General features: G+C 40.4%; 1 long non-coding RNA gene across 1 annotated transcript; it reads right to left on the bottom strand.

Annotated features, from left to right (window-relative positions):
- Window positions 1-6,499: 6,499 nt before the first annotated feature.
- LOC124286554 lies at window positions 6,500-22,197 on the bottom strand. Its single transcript, XR_006901064.1, has 3 exons — window positions 22,063-22,197; window positions 10,390-10,395; window positions 6,500-6,509 (listed from the first exon to the last, which is right to left on the bottom strand). It is a non-coding gene; the product is annotated as an uncharacterized LOC124286554 (long non-coding RNA).
- Window positions 22,198-22,533: the final 336 nt, after the last annotated feature.

Raw genomic sequence — 22,533 nt, 5'->3', positions numbered from 1 at the left:
TATTTACAGTGTGTTTGAAAGCAGTTTAAAACCGTGTGTTAACTTGTAGCTTATTTCTGAAGAATGTGACTGTTCGCTTTCACCTCGACTTGGTAAATGGGTCAGTTATTCCTCAGGACGTTAGGAGTGCGGGTCACAATCAAATTGCACTCTGTAAGCCGAGAATAGCGATCGCAAATTTCCGATAGTCATAACGACTGCTTCTGGACTTGGTGTACCGCTCGCTTTCTCATTTAATGTACACGGACTTTGTCGTAAATGTAAACGTCAAATGTTAAGTGATAGACCAACATGTTCGTATTCATACCATTTCCTCAATGTATTCACACAATAATTTGAATTTTCATTATCATCAATGTTGTTGTGACAGCCATTTTGAAACAGAACAGGATAACGACATTTTATGTTTTCATTGTTGGAAAATCCTTGTTAAGTTTTGAAAATGTATTATCTTTTAATGTTATATGCAAAAAAAAACCTTTGATATTCATGCAGTGGATGTAACAGAAATTAGACTTGATGATGCTGAACGCTTCTGAACGTGTACTAAAAACAAATCCTTTTTGACAAAGAATCGTAATGTTAATGGTTTCCATCAAATAGAATTAATCTCTCTGCTTTATTACATTGTATTACTGTTTTCACTACCTATAAATTTACCTTGTAGAAAAGTGACACAATGTGGTAAAGAACCTATGCTTAGTCACACCAAAGACACGCGTTCACTTTTATGCAGCGGGAGACACAGTGGTAGCAGATTTACGTCTGGTGTCGCATACATAGTATTGATCGGACACTATTTTACAATTTATACCAACACGTTGGGAGCACTACCAGTCCGATAAGAGGTAAACGTAGGATATTCACGGCCCAATCCCAGATTGAAAATACAAATACAATAAACTGTAAGTTAATGTTCACATGACCAACCTACCTTGTACGGACAGAGAAGAGAAACAGTGGCTGGTAGGCCGATATCAGACTTGCAGCATCTCGAGTAGCATTCCCATCTGTTCAAGGAAATGCTCCACACAACGAGGAATGCACTGGACACTGTTCCTGTAGCTAGTCCCTAATGCTTGTAGTTCTATCAGATACTTCATCGATTACAGCACTTTCTTCACGATTTTCGTCAAAACAGCCGGGAGAATTGTCAGCAATCGGTGATAGATCAATCGGTTAATCAATGCCTTCACGTGACCAAGTTGCAGGACAGCCTGGAGGATATAGTTAGAACAGCTTGGTGTGAGCAAGTCCTCACGTGGGACTGTAATTGAAATCTGCAGCGCACAGATTTCAACAACATCAACGCAGCTCCTGTGGTTCCGATTTGATTTTCTCAACTATTATAGATGTGAAATGCAATTACTAGAATGCATAAACCTAACGGCAGATTGTACTCCAAACATCGACCGGCCGACAGTGTCCGTGTAGCTATCTACGCTATGGAATGAAGCGGATTAGGCTGTAGTTGTGTACAGTTGACAGCTGACAAGACAACTCATGTCTTACCACTATGGGTGGCACCAGCTAACATAGATGTCGCTGTGAAGTGAACCGCTACTCATCCAAATAACAATATGAGTTACGCTAGCGTGCTTGCATGTGAATAGGGTATTTTAATTGAAGTGATAGCATACATAACTGAATGTGCAAGTCACTGAGCCAGTCTACATCTGCAATATAATATATAACGTCAGTACAAAGCTGCACACGATACTGCTTTCTTCAAGGCTCCGTCCTTACTTTGGCCTCAATGGTCCCCCTTGGGAGTTAAAATTGCAGTATTTCTGTGAACACTTAAAACAATCTCCATTTCGTATAGAATGTTGAACACTCTGTGATACAACCTTACGAGGTTATAGTGAACTTACTCAACAGTAACTTTCTGTGACAACTAATCACCATATTGTGTTTACTTGTACTATGTTTTAAGTTGTATAACATGAAATTAGACTCAGACCCCTTGGTTGTGTAGTGCTTGTATGAACCTGCCCTAGCTGTCACCGCACCTTAGCGGTTCGTAGATAATTCATTTGCACTGCTGGATTGAACACATCTATTTACCTGTCGTTGTGAAACAGCTGAAATATACCGTACTCTGCAGTAACTGTTGGATATATTTCCGACAACTGGTTTAATGGATAACTCACTTGTAGTTGATAATGTTCGTTGACGATTTTCAAGCGGAAAGGGTGTTTCGTCTATGGACAATGTAGTTTCTCTTTTGTAATATCGAAATAAGTTAGGTCCCTGAAGACAATTATGCACAAAACCTTGAATTGTTGTTTGTAAAAGGTCACAGTGTTTGGAAAAGTAATTGTATGAAATCGGTTTTCTGTAACTGTCGTAAGACTTCCTCGTTGTTGTATCTTAAGACGCTCTAATGAGAATTGTCAAGTTCATTGTCAAGGTCAAAACAAGATCAGTACCGTACTAATGTTGTGTAGGCCTGTACAATTAGGTGTACTAGTGATATTGTCAGTTCTCTGGCTTGAAAGTAAAGGGGAACAGAGAGCGATGTTCTGAACAGTTTGCTTTCGGACGTTTTTGAACACTTTAGTGGAAGTCCTTCAAAGACGAACCGCAGCTGTAATTGAGATCACCACCAGAAAATAGCACTCTTTGCGTAGATAACTACAAAACCATTTTCAGTATGTAGTTTTTTTCGGTGTCACAACCGTTTGTCATTACCGTTATCAGTCATATCCATTTGTGTCATTCCGCCCAGCCAGCAGCCTCATAATGAAATTATAAACTCACTGGTTCACATGTAAATAACAATCAATGCAGATTGTTTATCACCTAAAACATGTCTACATTTTTCACTTGGGGACTCTGACAGTGAGTCGCCAATGCACTTAATGTAAAAACATGAGATACTCTAAGGAAGAGCATTTTAGGGATGTCAACTTCTTTATTATGAAGAACGCAACGTTTCGGAGTACATACTTACTCCTTCATCTGGTGATTGAATGCTTTTAGGTAGAGAGCATATATATGTACATGTAAGAACAACAAAGGTAATAAGAGTGAGTTTAGTTTTACGCCGCACTCAGCAATATTCCAGCTATATGGCGGCGGTCTGTAAGTAATCGATTCTGGACCAGACAATCCAGTGATCAACAACAGGAGCATCGATCTGCGCAATTGGGAAGCGAAGACATGTGCCAACCAAGTCAGCGAGCCTGACCACCCGATCCCGTTAGTCGCCTCTTACGACAAGCATGAGTTACTGAAGGTCAATATTCTAACCCGGACCTTCATGGGTGAAGGTGATAAGACAACAACGGGCCCGACAACAGAGGTGTAGGCTTAACAAGGGAAGCCAAAAGTTGACTGGCGATGATTGGTGATTGACAAAGGGCAAATGGAAGCCAGGGCTTAAATCACAGGCAATGGGCAAATGGCAAAGAGAGGCAGCGGGTAGTAGCAGTGATAGGTAAGAACAACAAAGATGGACAAACGGACGCCAAATCATCATTATCATCACAGCATTCATTCATTTGATGAAGGAGTAAGTATATACTCTGAAGTGTTGTGTTCCTCTTGATAAAGAAGCTGATATCGATATAATTCTGTTCATGGTGTATTACTTCCAAATGCCATTCAAAGACACGATATACTTTTCTTCTTCTCCCAGGAAGGGCTTTTTAGTCAAACCCATCAAACATTTTACAGAGAGTGTCAGAAGGGCTGTGCTCCCGGTGGACAACCCGGAAACACTCCTCATATACTTGAGATGCAAGCGAGACATCATCTCTAAGGCGAGGTCCACATATTTATCATGCGTTTTCCTGAGTCTTGTCAATCGCATTGCTGTCAAAAGCGACAGAAAATTCAATAACATAAACATGTATTCATTGTCTTTATCAAAAAGGACAGGGTCGGGTTTGTCAGGCAAGTTCCTTAGGCTATATGTGGGCCTATTCTAAAGATGTTTAAAAGCATGTTTTACCCTGAGGCCCTGGCCATGTTCAGGGTGGTACTATATGTGGATCTTGGAGTCAAAGCCAAACGGGTGGCGAAGACGGTAAAAGAAGCAACGAAGAAGCCCATCATGTCCTTTCACGCAGCCTTGACAGGAACTGCAAGATGTTTCTTTGTATGTGTGTTCATATGAATACAACCTGTAATTCTACTTAACAGTTGTGCAAAATTGTCATTCTGGCTTTTGCACTTAAACCATGCTTCAAAATGCATCCTTGGCACATAAAATGTCTTTCCCTCGGAAACCACTGGGCCTCTGAAGCTGAAGCTTCACATACTACTTCCAACTAATGATGGCACCTGAATTTGTTCAAGAGGTTCCAATTCGATTTTCTCTATGGGCGCCATGTTAGTCATATTGATGTTCCTATTAATGGTCAATCTTTACTGGCGAGAAGAAATCTTCTCTGAAAGTTTCGAACCGGGTCAGCTAAACTTTGACAAGAATGCTTTTTTTCTAAACGAAACAAAATGCTCAGATATTATGTTACCTTTTTTTATTTTTGGTGTTTTATTTTGTTTAGTTTAGTATTCGATTCTTTTTCAAACAGTGTATTCAAGGAATCGTGGTGATGTTAGCAGTTGTTACCTGATTCGGTGGGGAAAAGGGGTCCAACCCGGAGAGGGTTTATAATTACCGGGAGTGAATGTTTTCTGTATACATAGACACGGTCAAAACATTGGAAACGGATTGAAACAATAAAATGCTCGAAACAAGGTCAAAGCCACCAATACTTTTGCTGTGCCAGTCATTTCCTATTCCTTTGGAGTAGTTGATTGTACAAAACAAGATATCCGCCAAGAGTCTTGACCGCCTGACCAGAAGGATCATGTCTGATAACAGAGCCCACCATCCTCGTTCCCCTCTAAATCGTTTCATTTGCCAATGAATTCGGGAGGTCGGGGTTTGATTAATGTGGAGGCTTTTTGTGATGGAATTTTAGAGTATATTTTGCACATATTTATTTATCGGGTGATCCTCTGGTGATGCATGTCAAGACTCATGATGAAAGTAAGGAATTCCACAGCTTTTTTAAGCATGCCAAGGTTGTTTGACACAATCTGAAATTTGAGGTTGATTTTGTTGATGCCAGTATACTGCTGGACGGTACAGCGATGGGATTAAACCAGGTGAAGTCATTCACCAAGTCTACCCAGAGTCGGTCATTTGTGGAGAAGTTTTCTGAGAAGCATTGCATCGTGTGTACGTACATGCAGTGTGTGGAACAGAATAGCTGTCAAACGGACTCCTTCACCTGGATGAAGTCGGCTGGTCTTAAATGTGCAACTGAGGACTTCCTTTTTGCTGCTCAGGACCAGTCACTTCCCACTAGCAATCGCCTAAATGTGATTCTTAAAGAAAATATTAACATGCATATGAAATGTCGACTGTGTAACGAATTTCCAGAGACTGTCCAACAACGTGTCTGCGGATGCCCTTTCTTGGCAGGAACATATCTTAAAATGGATGATATGTGCCTGATATCATTCTAACACAGTGAACATTCATTCTTGAGTATAGCTCAGTGGTATGGGAAACATACAACTTTATGGATAACAAGATAACAACTTGTAACTGTGACTGCTTACATCAGTGAAACCCCCCGCCCGTTAGATACTGGCATTAAAGAGCATAAACATTCAACTGCCAATGCAGTCAGTTGTGAGAACTCCGTCGGACGCGAACCCGCGACCTTTCGGATTGTTAGCTCGACAGCTAACCGACTGAGCTACGTCCACACTGTTGCACAATGTGCAAATTTATCGAGTCATTCCTGTGACGTCACGGAAATGAACGGAAAGAGTCGAATAGGTCACGGACAATTACGAATGCTACGGGTAGACTTGGTGTCTCGTGATTTTATTCTCCGGACAATTGCCGAATGGATCCGATGCCCACTCGTCCCATTCCGTAGTCTACAAATTAACGTGTGGCGTGGAATGAGCCGATATGCCTCAAACTGAAAAAAGGGTTGTTGACGTCAGGCGTCAGACGTAGATTTCACGGTGCATGCATGAATGACGCGCTTTTATATAAATCGGTGATTTTGTGACAGAAAAGTGATGTAGGGAACACTGTAAGGATAATGTGGATCGAAATAAGGAACGAGGGAGACATGAGCATGTGTAGTGACGGCACTCGGGTGAGTTAGCCTTCGAATCATTGGACATTACAAAATTTATGTTGCGTGTGAAAGAGGCTTGAGTGCAAATTCCAGACCAATTTCCATTAGCCCAAAATTTCTACATTAACCCATTTCATAATGTACTTTCGACGTTTTTGGTTTCCCGTTTTTGTGTGAAAAAAGTATTAAAAAATGCAAAAAGGAAAAACAACAAATGGTACTCACACGTATTACACCGGTCATGTACCTGCTATATTGGATTAGGTCCCTAACCCTAACCCTAACCCTAACCCTAACCCTAAACCCTAAACCCTCAGCCCTAACCCTAACCCTAACCCTTGAAATAATCCTAATAAATAGAATGCATTGACCGAACCACCGGACATGTACCTACTATATATTGCATTAGGTCCCCAACCCCAACCCTAACCCCTAAACCCTAACCCTAGTCCTAGTCCTAGCCCTAGCTCCTAGCCCTAGCCTCCTAGCCCTAGCCCTAGCCTAGCCCTAGCCCTGGCCCTGGCCCTAGCCCCAAAATCAGCTCTCCCTGACCACCAGCAAAAGTTCCTCAGCCATAAAATACAGTCTGACAAAGTCTAAATCCTCTCCACAAAACACAAGGACATCACAAAAACAGAAAACTCTTGGAAGCCTCAGAATTCCGCCGTCAAAAACCTTTGATGAACAGAGATCAATGGTATTACACACCGTGTGCCAGTGGAAGGCTAATCAAGCGATAGACTCTATCTAATCAGATTGTTGGACTATTGTAATTAGTATCCAATGAACTTGTTTAATATATATGTGGCTTCATTACTTGTGCACAATTTGTTGCTCTTACGCTGCATCTCTTCATCCAATTACGTGCTACTGTTATCCATTACCTGTTGTTGTTAATGTTAAGCTGCTGCTGCTTGTCACAACATAGCACGCACCTCTCATCACCTGGTTTTAGTCGGCTTGATAGCGGAGCACGAATCTGGATGGAAGTGTCACTAAATGCAATGAACAAAAAGTTGTTGTGTATAAAGTTTATAGTTCCCGTATTTACTCGCCTTCCATTAGAGAATGACAAAGAATAAGTAGCTGTGTGATTGACCTTCAACTGCAGGTGCACCTATGTCTACAACTAGTGGGTTATTAACGTAATATCGAATGTAGGTCACATTGATCTACCACCCATACTATAACACAATCATCACTTGTCACACAGAAATATACCGCCTCCGTGGTGTAGTGGTTAGAGCGTCCCCCCGGAGAGCGGAAGGTCGCGGGTTCGATCCCCGACCGCGTCAGACCAAAATACGTTAAAATGTGGTACTTGTTGGTCCCTGCCTGGCGCTCGGTGTTAATGGGTACAACAAGAACTGGTCGGGTCGGAGTCAGTATAATCTGTCAGTATAATGTGTCTGAGTGGGGTATTCATGTTTCACTGCGGCATGGTATCTCAATGGGCTAGCACTATAAAACCAGCTTAAGTCTGGGCTAGTACAAGCAGCCGTACATACACATACACACGCATGCACGTCGTCATATGAGCGAATTATTCTCAAGCACGACGTTAAACCCAATTCTACCTCACCTCACACATAAATATTCAAATCATATAACCACTGCACCCAAAAGACTATAGAAATGGTAGCAACAAAGGGCATTTTATCCTCGCACATAAATCATTCCCTAGGACTATTTCCGATCTGGAATAGAAGTGTAAGGTCTGTGCTTCGACACCATGGCCTGATCATACAGAAATGTGTTAAGCGATGGTATTTATTGCTACCCTGTCTAGCGCTTTGCATTAAAACGGTGAAACAATAGTGCCTGAATGTGGCATCCATGCACAACTGCGGTGTGGCATCTCAGTGTGAAAGCCATAAATAGATGTGTCGCCATTAACAACTCACAGGGGTATCCAGACATGCCCGACTAAGTAACTAAACAGCGGATATCGGATGTGGAAGTTTCAGTTTCAGTGTTTCCTGTCACAGGTATCATACAGCATTCGATAACACTGATGTCTCTATGGAGGAGTAAATAAAACACGTAACCAAAATTTATTTATTTTCAGTATATTTTGTATATAGAGGAAATCTGCCACATCCATCCCATGCATCAGCATTTGGCATGCAATAACATAATTTTAAAAATGTGGGGAAGCGACTTGATGTGAACTTCGGGGTGAAACAACGAGAAAGTATCATCATGTTATGTATCGAGAATTATTCATTTATGTGGCCAGAGGCAAACAATTCATGAGACAATATCGCCCACATAAAACAACTTTGTCATGTTTGGGGATGCCGTGAAATGGCCACAGTCGTGTTCGTGTGTCTGGGGTTAGCATGCTGCTCTGGTGTCGCTTGTCATCATTTTCACTGTTTACTTCCATTGTGCTCTGCTGAGATTATCAACAATTCAGCTGGGATTTAAAACTGAATGCATAAAGAAAGAATGCACCACTTTGTCCTATTTTGTGGCAGAAGGTTGACTTAAACACTTTCAGCAGGACAATTGTCAGCATAAACTCCTTTAGATACACCGAGTGAGTGAGAGAGTGAGAGGGAGAGAGAGCGAGAGAGAGAGAGAGAGAGAGAGAGAGAGAGAGGAGAGGAGAGTGGGAAACACAGAGTCACGTCGATTCCTGGTTTCGTCATGTGAGACTACTATATCATGACACAAAAAGGTAATTAATATTAAATGAAGATAGATATTTAAATTAAATACGGCGAGCTACTGACCGCTCACTTACCGGTATATTCACAGTACAACCCTTGCAGACAGTCTAATATATCAATACATATGTGCATCGCGAAATAGATATAGAATACACATGAGTATTTTGTTCCGTCAAAACCGTAACCCAAGACGAAAGTACGACACACTGAACAATCAATGGAATGTTATTTAATGACGACTGTTTGACAATTAGAGAACACAAGCACAAGTATTAATCAATGAATAGTTTGTAGTGACAGCTTTCTTGAAAAAAACACACAAAAAGAACCTTGCATAATTCAACCTGACCAAGAAGATCTGAAAATAGAATTTATTGATGCTTTGAAGTACGCACATTTCCACCTTTCTTGGAAGTGATGGCATAAATCAATGTTGGGTTCAGATAATGGGCCTTCACTGCATCTGCGTATGCTATGTGAACACAGGCCAGGAATCGGTAAGGACGCCCGATTCCGTCATGGTAGCTCATCAGACTAAACGTGAAGTCAGTGTATATCCAGGGCTGTTTGTCTGTCGTTCGTAGCGCACATCTTCTCTGAAACCACTAGACCAAAGAAGCTGATACTTCACACACTTGTTCCAATTAGTGATGATCCCACAAAATTGTTCAGAAGGTTTTAAGCCAATCGTCAATGTGGCCACCACGACAGTGTTCGTTGCTATCTCAGAGTCTGGAATGACACCATACTTTGTGCAAATTATATTTGAGTGATAATTTTTAGCCCTCCAATATTTATGCAGAAATTATTTGAATATCAACACCGAGAACAACTTTTGATAGGGTGAGTATCTTTTGGCATCCCTCTACGGTGCCGTGACACTATTTGTATAACCCAGTACTGTTACTCACGGTAGCCGTGACACTATTTGTATAACCCAGTACTGATACTCACGGTAGCCGTGAAGTTCGGGTTACAGTTGGTGTTCAGTAACCCATGCTTGTCACAAGAGGCGACTAACGGGATCGTCAGGCCATGCTTGCTGACCTGGTTGACACATGTCATCGTATCCCAATTGCGCAGATCGATACGCATGATGTCAATTACTGGATACAAAAAGTTTGGTCAAGACTCGATTATGTTGCCGAGTGTGGCGTTAAACAACAAACGACCATCGCGTGTGTTTGTCTGCTGCCCCCAAAGTAACGCATAACGTCAGTCACTGATTGTCTCAAGCGTGGTTCGTGGAACATATATAATGTAAAACCGGACAAGTAAAGAGAAAGCTGAATGATTCTAAGAATATGTACCGTAACCGTAGATTATGTTACACATTTTCCATCTACGTCATATATTGTAATCTGCGATCTATGCAGATACCACTGTAACATTGTGTTGTGTGAGTACCGTGTAAATCCTACATATACACATGAATGTATTAGTCAATGTTAGTATTGTTAAATCATGTGATAATTCTGTAAGTCTAAAGGACCGAATCTTAACGATCTCCATATGTAGATGCCGTGACAATACCCAGTTCATAAATGCCTTTTGTTGTCTATACTTTTCTCGCCAGTTTAGCAGGTCACATTATATACCATACCCTTTAGGTTTGCACAACACATTAACACATCCTAATATTATACCATAACACTCTCTTTTATTCAAGGCATAGAAAAACTGACTGAGAAGAAGACAAATCCCCTGGTCCCCACAAATTTGAAAGAACAAATCATCTGACAGTTACTTAAAGTCCAACTTGATGACAGAATTTTTGTCTAATGTGTCCGTCCGTATACAAGAGTATTTATTGAGCTATCAAAACAGTAACATGGAATTGGGATACTTAAGTTTGTACTTTTATGTCAATTACATTACATGTATAAACCGATGGATAGAAACAGTTGCTGAACAGACGTCCATGTTGGAATAGTGACTGGTGTTTAAACAACACCATAGATAACTAAACCTGTAGATAACTAAACCTGTAGATAACTAAACCTGTAGATAACTAAAACTACTCTTTCAAATTACTGGACAACAGTTAGACATTGGACATTTCGTTACCTTTCTTGTAAAATGGCATGGCATGTCTTTGAACATTGAGGGATATAATCGAGTGGAAGTGCTTTATCAAACAATTGACAAAGTGGTCTGCCAACTAATCGTAAAGATATTTGCCTTATTCTATCTGGCCCACGTGCCTTGTATACAGTGTGACCCGTATTACATGAACTCAGATTCTTTTTGAATGAATCGGATGAGACGATTCGTTGTCCAAGTTCATATGGCAATGACAATAATATATAATGTTCTTTATATAATTCACGACCATTTCGTACAAACTAACGTGTAGCAAATGCCCAGTATGCAGTTTTCTTCAAGTTGCCAGAAACTGGTCTTGTTCGTGCTCACAACAGCTGGAGGACTGTACTTTTCAATTACTAAGACTGTGGATGACGCATAAATGACGAACACAAGAAACGGAACGTCGTTAGTTCGGCGAAATGTAAGCAATGACACGCCATTTGTAACACCGATATGCGCAGTAACTAATGTTTCGTGTCATATTTGAGGATGAAATCTTTAGACATCCGTACATTCCACTATTAGAGTTAAGGGTGAGTTTAACCAATGAAACCTGTTCCGAGTGTTACAGTTTTTTATGCCTTGACGCCAGTATGATATATATATATATATATATATATATATATATATATATATATATATATATGTGCATAGTGTGCGTGTGCGTGTGCGTGTGCGTGTGCGTGTGTGTGTGTGTGTTGGTTATATACTTACATCATTTAGAGCATGGTAACCCGGGGATATTGAATTAGATCTGACTCAGGTGTTAAAATATAATGGTACGTTAAATGTAACTATGGACTATGTATGTTTTACGTGGTTATACCTTACAGCAGTGCCTATATACGGAGTTCAACACAAAGTTCATCAGTGATTTGTAGACCAGTAATTATAATGTTAACGTTCAGAAGGCAGCATCAGAGCTTTATAGACCACTACAAAATGTAACACTGACGCCCCCATTCATGGGCTTATACACAGCAACGCTTGGATACAAGAAGTGCCAAGAGTCATGTGGACAAGAGATAGCAAATTCCACCTTTTCATAGCAGAATAAAGAGCTTGTGTCCACTGCGAACGATAAAAAGGAACGGAACCTGTTTCAGCAAAATAACATAAAGCCCCATTCAGCGTCTTCCATCGGCCAGCCCAATCACCAGACTAATCACCCAGAGAACACTTATGGGATCACCTTTACCGTTAAATTAGAGCACGACCAGATCGCCCCCATAACAAGGATCAGTTAGCGCAGGCCCTCCGAGAAGAATGGCGTAGAATCCCATTTCTTGTGATCAGAGCTCTCACATCTTCTGCCCATCATCGAGTTGGTGCTTGCATTGATGCCCGTGGTGGATATACACGATATCGCCCACAAGTGTCACTACAAGAAAGTTTTCATGCGCTAAATTCTTTGAGGCTAGATCGATCACTTAACAAATGTCCCCATCCTGTAAAAAGTGGACCTTGTTTATTCAGGTCCTCGGCACTGGTCATCTTCTGTTTCTTTATTCCAGTAAATTATGCTAAATACGTGAGTCAACAGATGTTTCAGTCATATCATACAGGAACAAGCGGAGTCAGTAACCTTGTCCAAAGAATACAAACCATAAACCTGCATGAAATGGACTCTTGAAATAATAATTATTAATAAGTAAGGCATAGTGTCGCTACTCTTCATGTCTCATGATATAAATACTGTCATTGATGAGGATCGACGAATTGTAGTCGAGATTGTTTACTGAGGCCAAACATTTTTTGTCGAGTTGGACGCTTTGTTAAATCAAAATTATGAACTGTGTTTTAGGTGATTATTATACGGAAGAAGATGCTTATTAACATTATTGCCCATTGGCCTTATTTTTAGAATTGATAGAACCAATACAAAAATGTTTTAGGCCAAATTAGTTTTTTACACATACAGTTTTTGTATTTTGCAGACTAATTACGAAATCATCAAGGCCCCAGTTTTGTAGCATAGATTATTTTCATTACCAATCATTTTATTATTTTATTTTCTAGTCAGTCCTATTACATTTATGTATTGTCGTTATTTAAAGTTTATTCAAAAACTTGATTTCTCATTGCATCAACTATTTTCACAATGCTTCGATTATTTTATTTGCTTCACGTTTTTTCTCGTTACTCTGATGAAAAACTCGAAATTTCTAAAAAATATATAATTACCGAAGTAACAAAATAGACAATTAATTGATAACCACAACCTTTGTTAGAAGGAATGATTATGCTACCAAAGTGTCACCGTTATCTTTCGTAATTTACATCATTGTTTATTAAACAAAATGGCCTTCACTCTCCTTACTTGGTGATTTAAGATTTAGGTCACCTTGAATGTACCCTGTGCCTTTTTTCCAGTAGATGCTCGCGAGTTACTGTAGCAAATACATAATACAACATGTCTTGAAATGACTGACAATTTAAGTGGGTTTGTCCTGTTGTTGCTTACAGTTCCTGAAGTAGACAGATGTGATAGAATTCCACTCTCGCTTGAAACGGATCCAAAAGACTGAAGGTGAGATGGAGGCTCGGTGAGCATGGTGTGAATGTACTGTAATTCACCTGGATTAATTGTCAACAGATGAAAATGTTAACAAGGACATATGTTTGGTTTCAGAATAAACACTCATTACTTTTGTCTCTCATAAAGGATGAATGAATAGATAATATAAGTTGTATGCTTCTCTCGAGAGTAATACGGTCTGATGTACGCCTCTTTGTAGCAGTGTCATAGCAGTGTCAGAGGCGTACATCAGACCGTATTACCCGAGGGAGAAGCATACAACGTATTTATTGTACCGCCATGTTAAATGTACAAAATATCATTTTTATTTTATTTTAAAGATCGCTACCGACTATATGACATGTTAACAAAATGGCGTCTGCCCCTTGACTGGATTTTTTACATCAGTGAAACATATTCTGACAAGGTTAACACTGCTATAAAAATGGTTAATTATGTTTAAGTTGAGTGTGCAAACGATTCAATGTATAAAATAGTTTAAATAAAGCAGTGAAAGTCGGTAAAATAAATATGTACAAAGTGAACTCAAAAACAGCTAATCGAACACTGCATGCGTTATATTATGACGTCATACGATTGTTAGCTATACAGCTTCTCGGCGGAGAGTTTGGCGGTTACCGTGGCAGCGGGTAATATTTTTTCCAGTTGTCACCCTCCTGGGAGGGGTGACACGGAAACTTGTTAAAGCATCATTGACCAATGAAATTAAAGTATTTCACATGAAGGTAAGATAAAATTTCAACAATGCATTTCCAGAAAGGAATCAGAGTGGAAAGTATTTGGGTCTGTTGTATCAGAACCTTAGAAATGTTATATCACATGTACAACACTATCACTGACTTTTCACTAAATCTTGCCCAAATATATATGTTATAGTGACATTGATAATTTAAGATAAATCAAATTACACACGTTAGTGAGCCCTATCTCTCGACTCCATTAACATCATGGCCCATCAAATGTCATCAATTGTTGTCCTTATTCATCTTATGATTTCACTCGACTTGTTGGATAGTTTCTTGAAAGTTGTTCACAAAAGTGAATTCTAAACATTTGTCTGCGTTTTGGAAACAATGCAGATTATCGGTTTGGTTGATTTTAGGACGCTTAAAAGTTAAGAAACTAGTTTACAAAAATCAATATCATTAAAATTGTTGAACTGGACTTGAGCAAGAAGAAAAGAAAAAATGTCAAAGTCAATATCAGGAACATGTAGTCTTTTCAAGAGAATTATCACACTCTCAACTAATGACCATAATCATTCATACAACATATTTAATCAGAATTTGGGGAAATTTGATACCGTAAACATCTTCAACAAATATACAAACAACAAAACCTTAGTGGTTTGAACGAAATATATTGGCTGTTTATATATTGGAGATGTTTACAGGGTTTAGGAAACCTTTAGAGAGCAGTTTGGTGCCAACCATTTCATAATCATCATATCGCAAAACGGAATATGTACTCCTCAAAACAAGAAATGCATAGGTGACACGGACTTACATGTATGACCGGGATTTGTAAACGATGTGTTGTAATGTGTTACCACACTAACTGAACTACAACAGAACAAGGTTTTTTGATGACTGGAAGCAGTAGATACAATCGGTTGTTGCCATGGCGCCATCTCTCTGTACTGTACCGGTACCAAAAACATCTACGTCACATGACCATCCAGGTCTGTCCGAAACCGTGTTACGACGGACACCTCACGTATACAACCGCAACCTCTTCAGCGGCAGCCATTCTAGGATTGCGAAGTAGATCTGACCAAGTATAGTGAGGCAGTCTTTGAGGAGGCGACCTGTCAGAGGTGTTGGTATGAAGTAACAACGTCATCAACTCCAATGTCACTGATGGCCTGTCGAGTATGGCCTTCCAGTGATGGGAGAACTGTTCGGTTCAGCGATTAGTCGATATTTAGCCTGCGTCAAGCTAATGAGAGCGCCACACTGTGCCGACGTCACCATGAATGTCGGGATGATGACTAACAAGACAAAATCACTGAACAAACTCGTGCAAAAGGGCTGGCAAGGCAGCTTAACGACCCACTGCTATTTTGATGACATCTTACTGCCGCACCGTTGTGCCCCATGCTACCAGCACCATACAGCAGAACCACTACGAGCATGGCACCCCTGACCCTGTATTCGCCATATTGTAACCCATGGGTTAGTTGGAACACCGGGTACAGCAAACTAACCTTCTCCAAAGGGGAATCCGTATCATTTAGTTGTCAGGAAGTTCTTGAGGCAAACTGTTCTCATGACATTTATTATTTTACATTTGGTAAATTACACTTACTCGACATGTGTCTCCTTAAGTCTGAAGTGTCCACATGTGTAAGTGTATTTGTGTACCAATAATCTTGTTGTGCGTTCCATATTTAAAGATTGAAGCATTTAAGACTTTGCTCAGCAGTCATATACCTTTATCTTTGCGTAGATCCTGGGCAAGGAGATATATGACTTCAGTTGTCAGATGACTGAAGGTTTTGTGCATTTCTGCTCATGAAGGCACATTTAGCATATAGCAAGACACATTATAGTAGCTCACCTTTGTGGTTGTCGTAATCTATTGAAAATCGTCTATTATTTTGTATACTTTACCAAACCAATTTTAAAAAGTGTAATTGGGAATTTCAGGACAAGCTCTGGGTTGCCATAAAGGTAACTGAAAAGACAATATCAGATACTCTTCCTGAAAAATAGGGATAATGAAATCATAATGGTAATACCAAATATTTAGAACAAAGAAAAATGTTGACGACAAACATCAGATGCAAGAGCGTGTTTGTCTGTATATCGTATTAGAACACATTCGATATTTTGCTGCACATGCCGCATGCAGTAGCGCCACACACTTGTGTATGGTGCCACTCATAACTTGTTTTGACACTTTCAGGAAAGGTGGACTATAGTCAGTTGATCATTATTATTGTCAAGCTCACTGATTCTGCTGATCACGCAGTCGTGGTTTGCATGGTTTGATTATTTATTTGTGATATGGCATGTTTGAGAGTCAGCGTGTTGCGTTCAATGTTTCACAGACTATGAGACAAGTACTGAAAACCCGGAATGTTGACAACCGATGTCTAGTGTCAACGGATGAGAGGACAGAATCGATTGATCCAGGTTCTACGAATCAAATTACTGCATGCTTTCATGGGGCTGTTGGAGTAAGAGTTACGGGTCAGACGGGTATAGATATGCAGCTCATCTTCATGCCCGATGGCCACATGCCGTCCCTTAAAGTAGCCACATTGCCAGCAGAGGTCAGTGTTGTATACTATGTCGATACAGGGTATAAACATTAAGTCAGTATCTGCAGCCACATTGCCATCAGAGGTCAGTGTTGTATACTATGTCGATACAGGGTATAAACATATAGTCAGTATCTGCAGCCACATTGCCATCAGAGGTCAGTGTTGTATACTATGTCGATACAGGGTATAAACATATAGTCAGTATCTGCAGCCACATTGCCAGCAGAGGTCAGTGTTGTACACTATGTCGATACAGGGTATAAACCTTAAGTCAGTATCTGCAGCCACATTGCCATCAGAGGTCAATGTTGTATACTATGTCGATACAGGGTATAAACATTAAGTCAGTATCTGCAGCCACATTGCCGGCAGAGGTCAGTGTTGTACACTATGTCGATACAGGGTATAAACATTAAGTCATTAACTGCAGCCACATTGCCGGCAGAGGTCAGTGTTGTACACTATGTCGATACAGGGTATAAACATATAGTCAGTATCTGCAGCCACATTGCCATCAGAGGTCAGTGTTGTACACTATGTCGATACAGGGTATAAACATTAAGTCATTAACTGCAGCCATAAATGAACTGAAACATGATGTTGTGAAGTAAATGACGACCAACATGTTCTCCGCCTAGACATGAACGCTTTGGATGAACAGCTGCAAAACTTACACTCTAGTTTTTCGTCAGTAGTTGAAGATCTTGACAAACGAGTAGAACAAGTAGAAGTTTACGGAGGATGGACATAGGGGAATCATACAGCTGGAGTAAATGAAAGGTGGTTCAGTTGTTCAACTCTGTGTGTGGCGATGGAGATAACCCTTTACAAGGAGATGGCATAAACAGATCTCACAGGTTAGGTGGTGACAACAGTTCCAAACCCAGACCTATCATTGTTTCATTCTGGGACTCGGAGACAAAGATATGGGCACTGAACAAATGAGAAGACTTAAGATCAAATAACATTGGTATTGCGAACGATCTCACTCCACACAAGAGATTGTTTCATTCTGGGACACGGAGACACAGATATGGGCACTGAACAAATGAGAAGACTTAAGATCAAATAACATTGGTATTGCGAACGATCTCACTCCACACCAGAGATTGTTTCATTCTGGGACACGGAGACAAAGATATGGGAACTGAACAAAAAAGAAGACTTAAGATCAAATAACATTGCTATTGCGAACGATCTCACTCCACATCAGAGAGAAACTTAATATTGACTTATCAGCGAATGGTAAACGAGGCTATTACAAGAATGGAAAAGTCGTAATCGTCAGCGATACATTCCACACCTACAACTCGACAACGTGGAGAGAAGGATAACAGGAGACGAATCCCCGTTCGTTATAATAGGAACGGTTCCAGACCTAAGATGCGATGGGAACGCGGGCGAGCTCGTCCAAACGCACCCCGGATCTCTACGGCCACTCGACTATATGTTTCTGTCTCCACGTGGAATATTTTCGGTATAAAGAATAAAGAAAACGATGTATGTTTGGATATTTTTCATCTGTCAGACTCGTCACTATATGGCTGAAATATTGCCGAGGTGACGTTAAATTTGACCTCACTCACTCATCTGTCAGAAACATGGACTGGTGAGAATCATTCTCACCTTTTCCCAAATCACAAGTGTTTCGCTGTTCCAGGAACATGGATATCAACTAGTGGAAGGATATCAGGTGGAATTATGGTATTCATAAGAACCTGTCTTGTTAGGTTTGCAAAGAATATTCACAGATGTACTAACTGCATATTTCTGTTATTCGATAAAGCTTTGTTTCTACATGGAAAAGATGTATTGTCCACTTCTGTATACATTCAACCGGACGGTTCTAGCTGGTACAAAGATAAGACTTGTGAAAACGGCATTGTGTTACTGTTGGATAGTTACAATGATTTCACGCCCACCTTATCAGGTTGTGAAAGTATCCTATGTGCAGACTTTATGGAAGAACCGGCAAAATAGATGACTACATTGATGATAACTAGAAGTATATTTTACCAGGTTTTGAAGATATGAATCAGTACTGATATTACGACTGTTCTCTTGTGACAGTGGTGTAAATGTATTTGGGAAATACTTGATTGATCTATGTAGACTTCTTAACTTGCACATAATCAATGGCCGCATTGGAAGCGATAAAGGTGTTGGTGTTTTTACATTCATCCGTGATTATGTCATTGGATCGGAACCCATTAATAGAGAAATATTATCTCTTGACATCCTTTCAAAACCTGATTCTGAATACCTGCCAATTATATTGTCATTACAGACCAGCAAGGCACCACACTGGTTTAACAATACGTGTCAATCTTAAACACAGCTGCGATGTCATTTCCTGAACAATTTTCGTAAGCGCAAAGATGAGGCGTCTCTAGTCGCTTATGTAACAAGTAAAAATACATACAAATCGGAATGTAAGACGGCCAAGCGCTGTCATGATGATAAGCAATTACTTGAACTGAATGATGCAATAGGTGATACTAAAACGTTCTGGTAAAAACTGAAACACCTAACGGTGGTGTTTCATCATTGAATAGATATATGATTATATCACGTTTAATCAATATGACTTGATGATATATGTTTGATGCACCAATTAGTATCGGCAAAATACATAGAGGATGTTTTGTTAATGTTGCCAAATAACATGTATATTTCATCGAGTGGTCTGACAAAGTTGATATGTTCAACTTTGTCAGACCACTCGAGGCACACAAGAAAGGCCTTTAAAAAGGCAACGTTGGATTAAATTAAGAAATTTAGTGAGAAAGACGCGGGATGAATTGGGGTGGTGGGGGGTGGGGTTTGAAGCTGATTTCAATAGCATCACGATGACCATACCTCCGTCTATTAGAGACTTGCTTCTATTAGAGATTGGTACTCTCATCTCTAGTATATGACATTTCATATCAAAGGTCTTTGTTATATCTAACAACGTCTGGAAATGAAGTACTAGTGACGCACGGAGGAGACATGGTCCTATATAGTGCCACTGCCGGGCCAGCGTCTATAAACACGCGAGGATTCGCACAGTGATTACTAAGACGGTATAACATGGACGCTCAAGGCTCAGCACTCGCGATACTGTTACTGAACACGTCTCTCGAACTGATTGTAAGAACCAGTCCTTCCCTTGAATCTAAATTCCAGGAAAAGCTAATGGGTGCTACTAAAATAGAATTGATTTTCCGATTCTGCAATTCGAGATTATGCGCTGAACATGGTCACGTGGATCCTAATTTGCTACAGCTATGTTCATTGGTCATTTGGAATTGTCAAAATACAAAGAGACTAAGTATCATTGGCTAAAAGTTCATTTTGAATATTCCAAATCTAATTTTAGTAAAATGACAAACATGAAGCACTCGGTCATTCAATATATTGTGTACCCTCGTCGCGCGTCCAAGACACAGGTGCACCTTGTTCTTAGGCTCCTTATCAAGTTCATAAAGAAAGCTTGCGGAATCGCATTCCATTCTTCTACTAGAACTCTGCGAAGCTCTGGGTGACGTGTATACACGTCGACCGAGTTCATCCCAGGCATCCTCAGTTGGGTTGAGGTCTGGCGAGAATGCTGGCAACTCCATCCGCTCTACACCCTGCTGCCTAAGGAATTCCGTGACAATCCTGGCCCTATGAGGCCTAGCGTTGTCGTCTTGCAGTGATGAGGGTCGACCATAAAAGCCTCGCATAGCTTGCAGTAATGGTACTGCTGTAGGAGCCGGAATCTCGCCGCTATAACGCTGTCCGGTAAGATTACCGTCGACCACGTGCAGTGGAGTACGTCCAGTAGGAGTTACCCCCTGCCCAAACCATGACTGACCCCCCGCCAAATCGGTTATACGTGGCCAAAGTAGCATCTGTGATACACTCTCCATTGCGTCACGATGAATCCTCTCCCGACCACCATGGAAGGACAAATTGAATCTGCTTTCATCTGTGAAGAGCACACGAGACCATTGACGTTGATTCCAGCGGCCATGATGTCAACTCCATCTCAAACGCGCCTGCCTGTGACGTGATGTTAGTGGTGGACGAACTGCAGGTCGCCTACAGCGAAGTCCGGCTGCCCTTAAACGTCGACGAATGGTGCTCCTGGATATCCTTACATTGTTAACATTGAAGTGTTCAGTCTGAAGATCTGCTACGTTAAGGAATCTGTTACGTAGCGCAGTGTTCATCATGTGCCTATCATCTCGGACTGCTGTGACTCTGGGACGAACTGCATATTCCATGGACCCATTGGCTTGAAAGCTCTGCCACAGTCTACCATTGGCACTCTGACACATTAAAGCGGACAGCAACCTGCCGCTAGGTTTCGACAGATTCCAAAAGGCCTATAGCCTGACCCCTTTCAACAAGTGACAAAAACGTCTCATTTTCAGCTGCAATTTCAAACAGGTACCTGAACAGTGAACGACAGTAAAAAAGCATCAATGCATGTGTATTGTCCTCCACTTTCCATGGATAGAGCGACTTGCACGTGCAATTCATTGACATTAAGTGGCAGGTGGATTTCCATATTGACAATTTGAACTTAAAATGTGCCATTTGTAAGAGAATGTATCGGACGTTAAATAACGTAATAATGACATTTCAACGGCGATATGTTTTCCATACTGTTAAGAAAGTTGTAAGAAATAGTGTTACCAATAGCTTGACCCTTCATTAATGACGCCGAGTATGTTGAAAATAATTATGTCATGCTACTGAGAACCAATCCTGCAAAATGCGGCGTAAAACTAAACTCACTTACTCACTCCTGTCCCACATTTCACAAATTCTGTCTACTAATGTCAACCGAAAATATCCAGCTTCTTCAGAATGTTGCTACATTTATACACCATGCATTTTCAAAACGCAAACCTTGTACCACTCACCCGTTGTAACAGTTTGTACTTGTACTGAGGGCTTTGGCCTGCAGTTAGAAATATACAAGCACTAGTGACAAGGGTAATCATGAGTTGTCACGTCACGTGTTTACAGACGAGTCGCGATTAATTGTGGGCTTGTTTGATGGGGTTGGTTGTGTCAGGTGGCGGTGGATCTATTAAGGTGTCTAGTATCACCGCTATGACCGAGCGAGCCCCACTTCATATTTTGCAAGAAAGAAAGTGTCACTGGACAGTACTATGGCAACAACATACAGTTGATTATAATGTCCCTGGTTATAATGCCACCCTGGATATAATGCCATGTTTTTGCCAAAACGGATTTCCTGCCTATATAATACCCTGGCTATAATGCCAAACTGGATATATTGCCATATTCCAATGGTTTTTGGAACAAAAAGTCATTTCCCCCTTGTTATAATGCCAATTACATATAATGCCAATGTAGTATACATAATGTAGTAACATAAATGGTTAATTGACATAACTCAAATTAATTGACCGAACTCATTAATGCTTTAAGTAGTCTTGTAATCCCAGATAGGATAACACATGTGACAATACACTCCCTGCCACCTACAACAACATGTCACCTGCAGACCCTAGACTCTGCAATTATCCAGGCATTCAATGTTCATTACGGGAAACATCAGCTCAATCACCCTGTTGATTGCATAGGGTCTCTAACTGTCCTACCGGTGTCCTCCCATTACGCAGACAGCCAGTTCGCAGACACCTTAAAACAACAACATTTACGGTTCAGTGAACAGATTATCTACTACCTGTTACCTACACATTATAATGGAATAGTCCAAATAAAAACACAGGAACAAACTGAAGCTATATTATTTATTTGGAAAGATGGTCGAAAAGACAGTAATTTGAATTTTTATTGCTGCAATATAAAAACAGTTTATTTATTAACAGGTTGTTTATT

The sequence above is a fragment of the Haliotis rubra genome, unplaced genomic scaffold, assembly GCF_003918875.1.
Source record: "Haliotis rubra isolate DU_JTF1 unplaced genomic scaffold, ASM391887v1 Scf110, whole genome shotgun sequence".
NCBI classification, from domain to species: domain Eukaryota; kingdom Metazoa; phylum Mollusca; class Gastropoda; order Lepetellida; family Haliotidae; genus Haliotis; species Haliotis rubra.
Note: the sequence above shows the minus strand (reverse complement) of the source record. Positions and strands in the feature narration are given on the sequence as shown.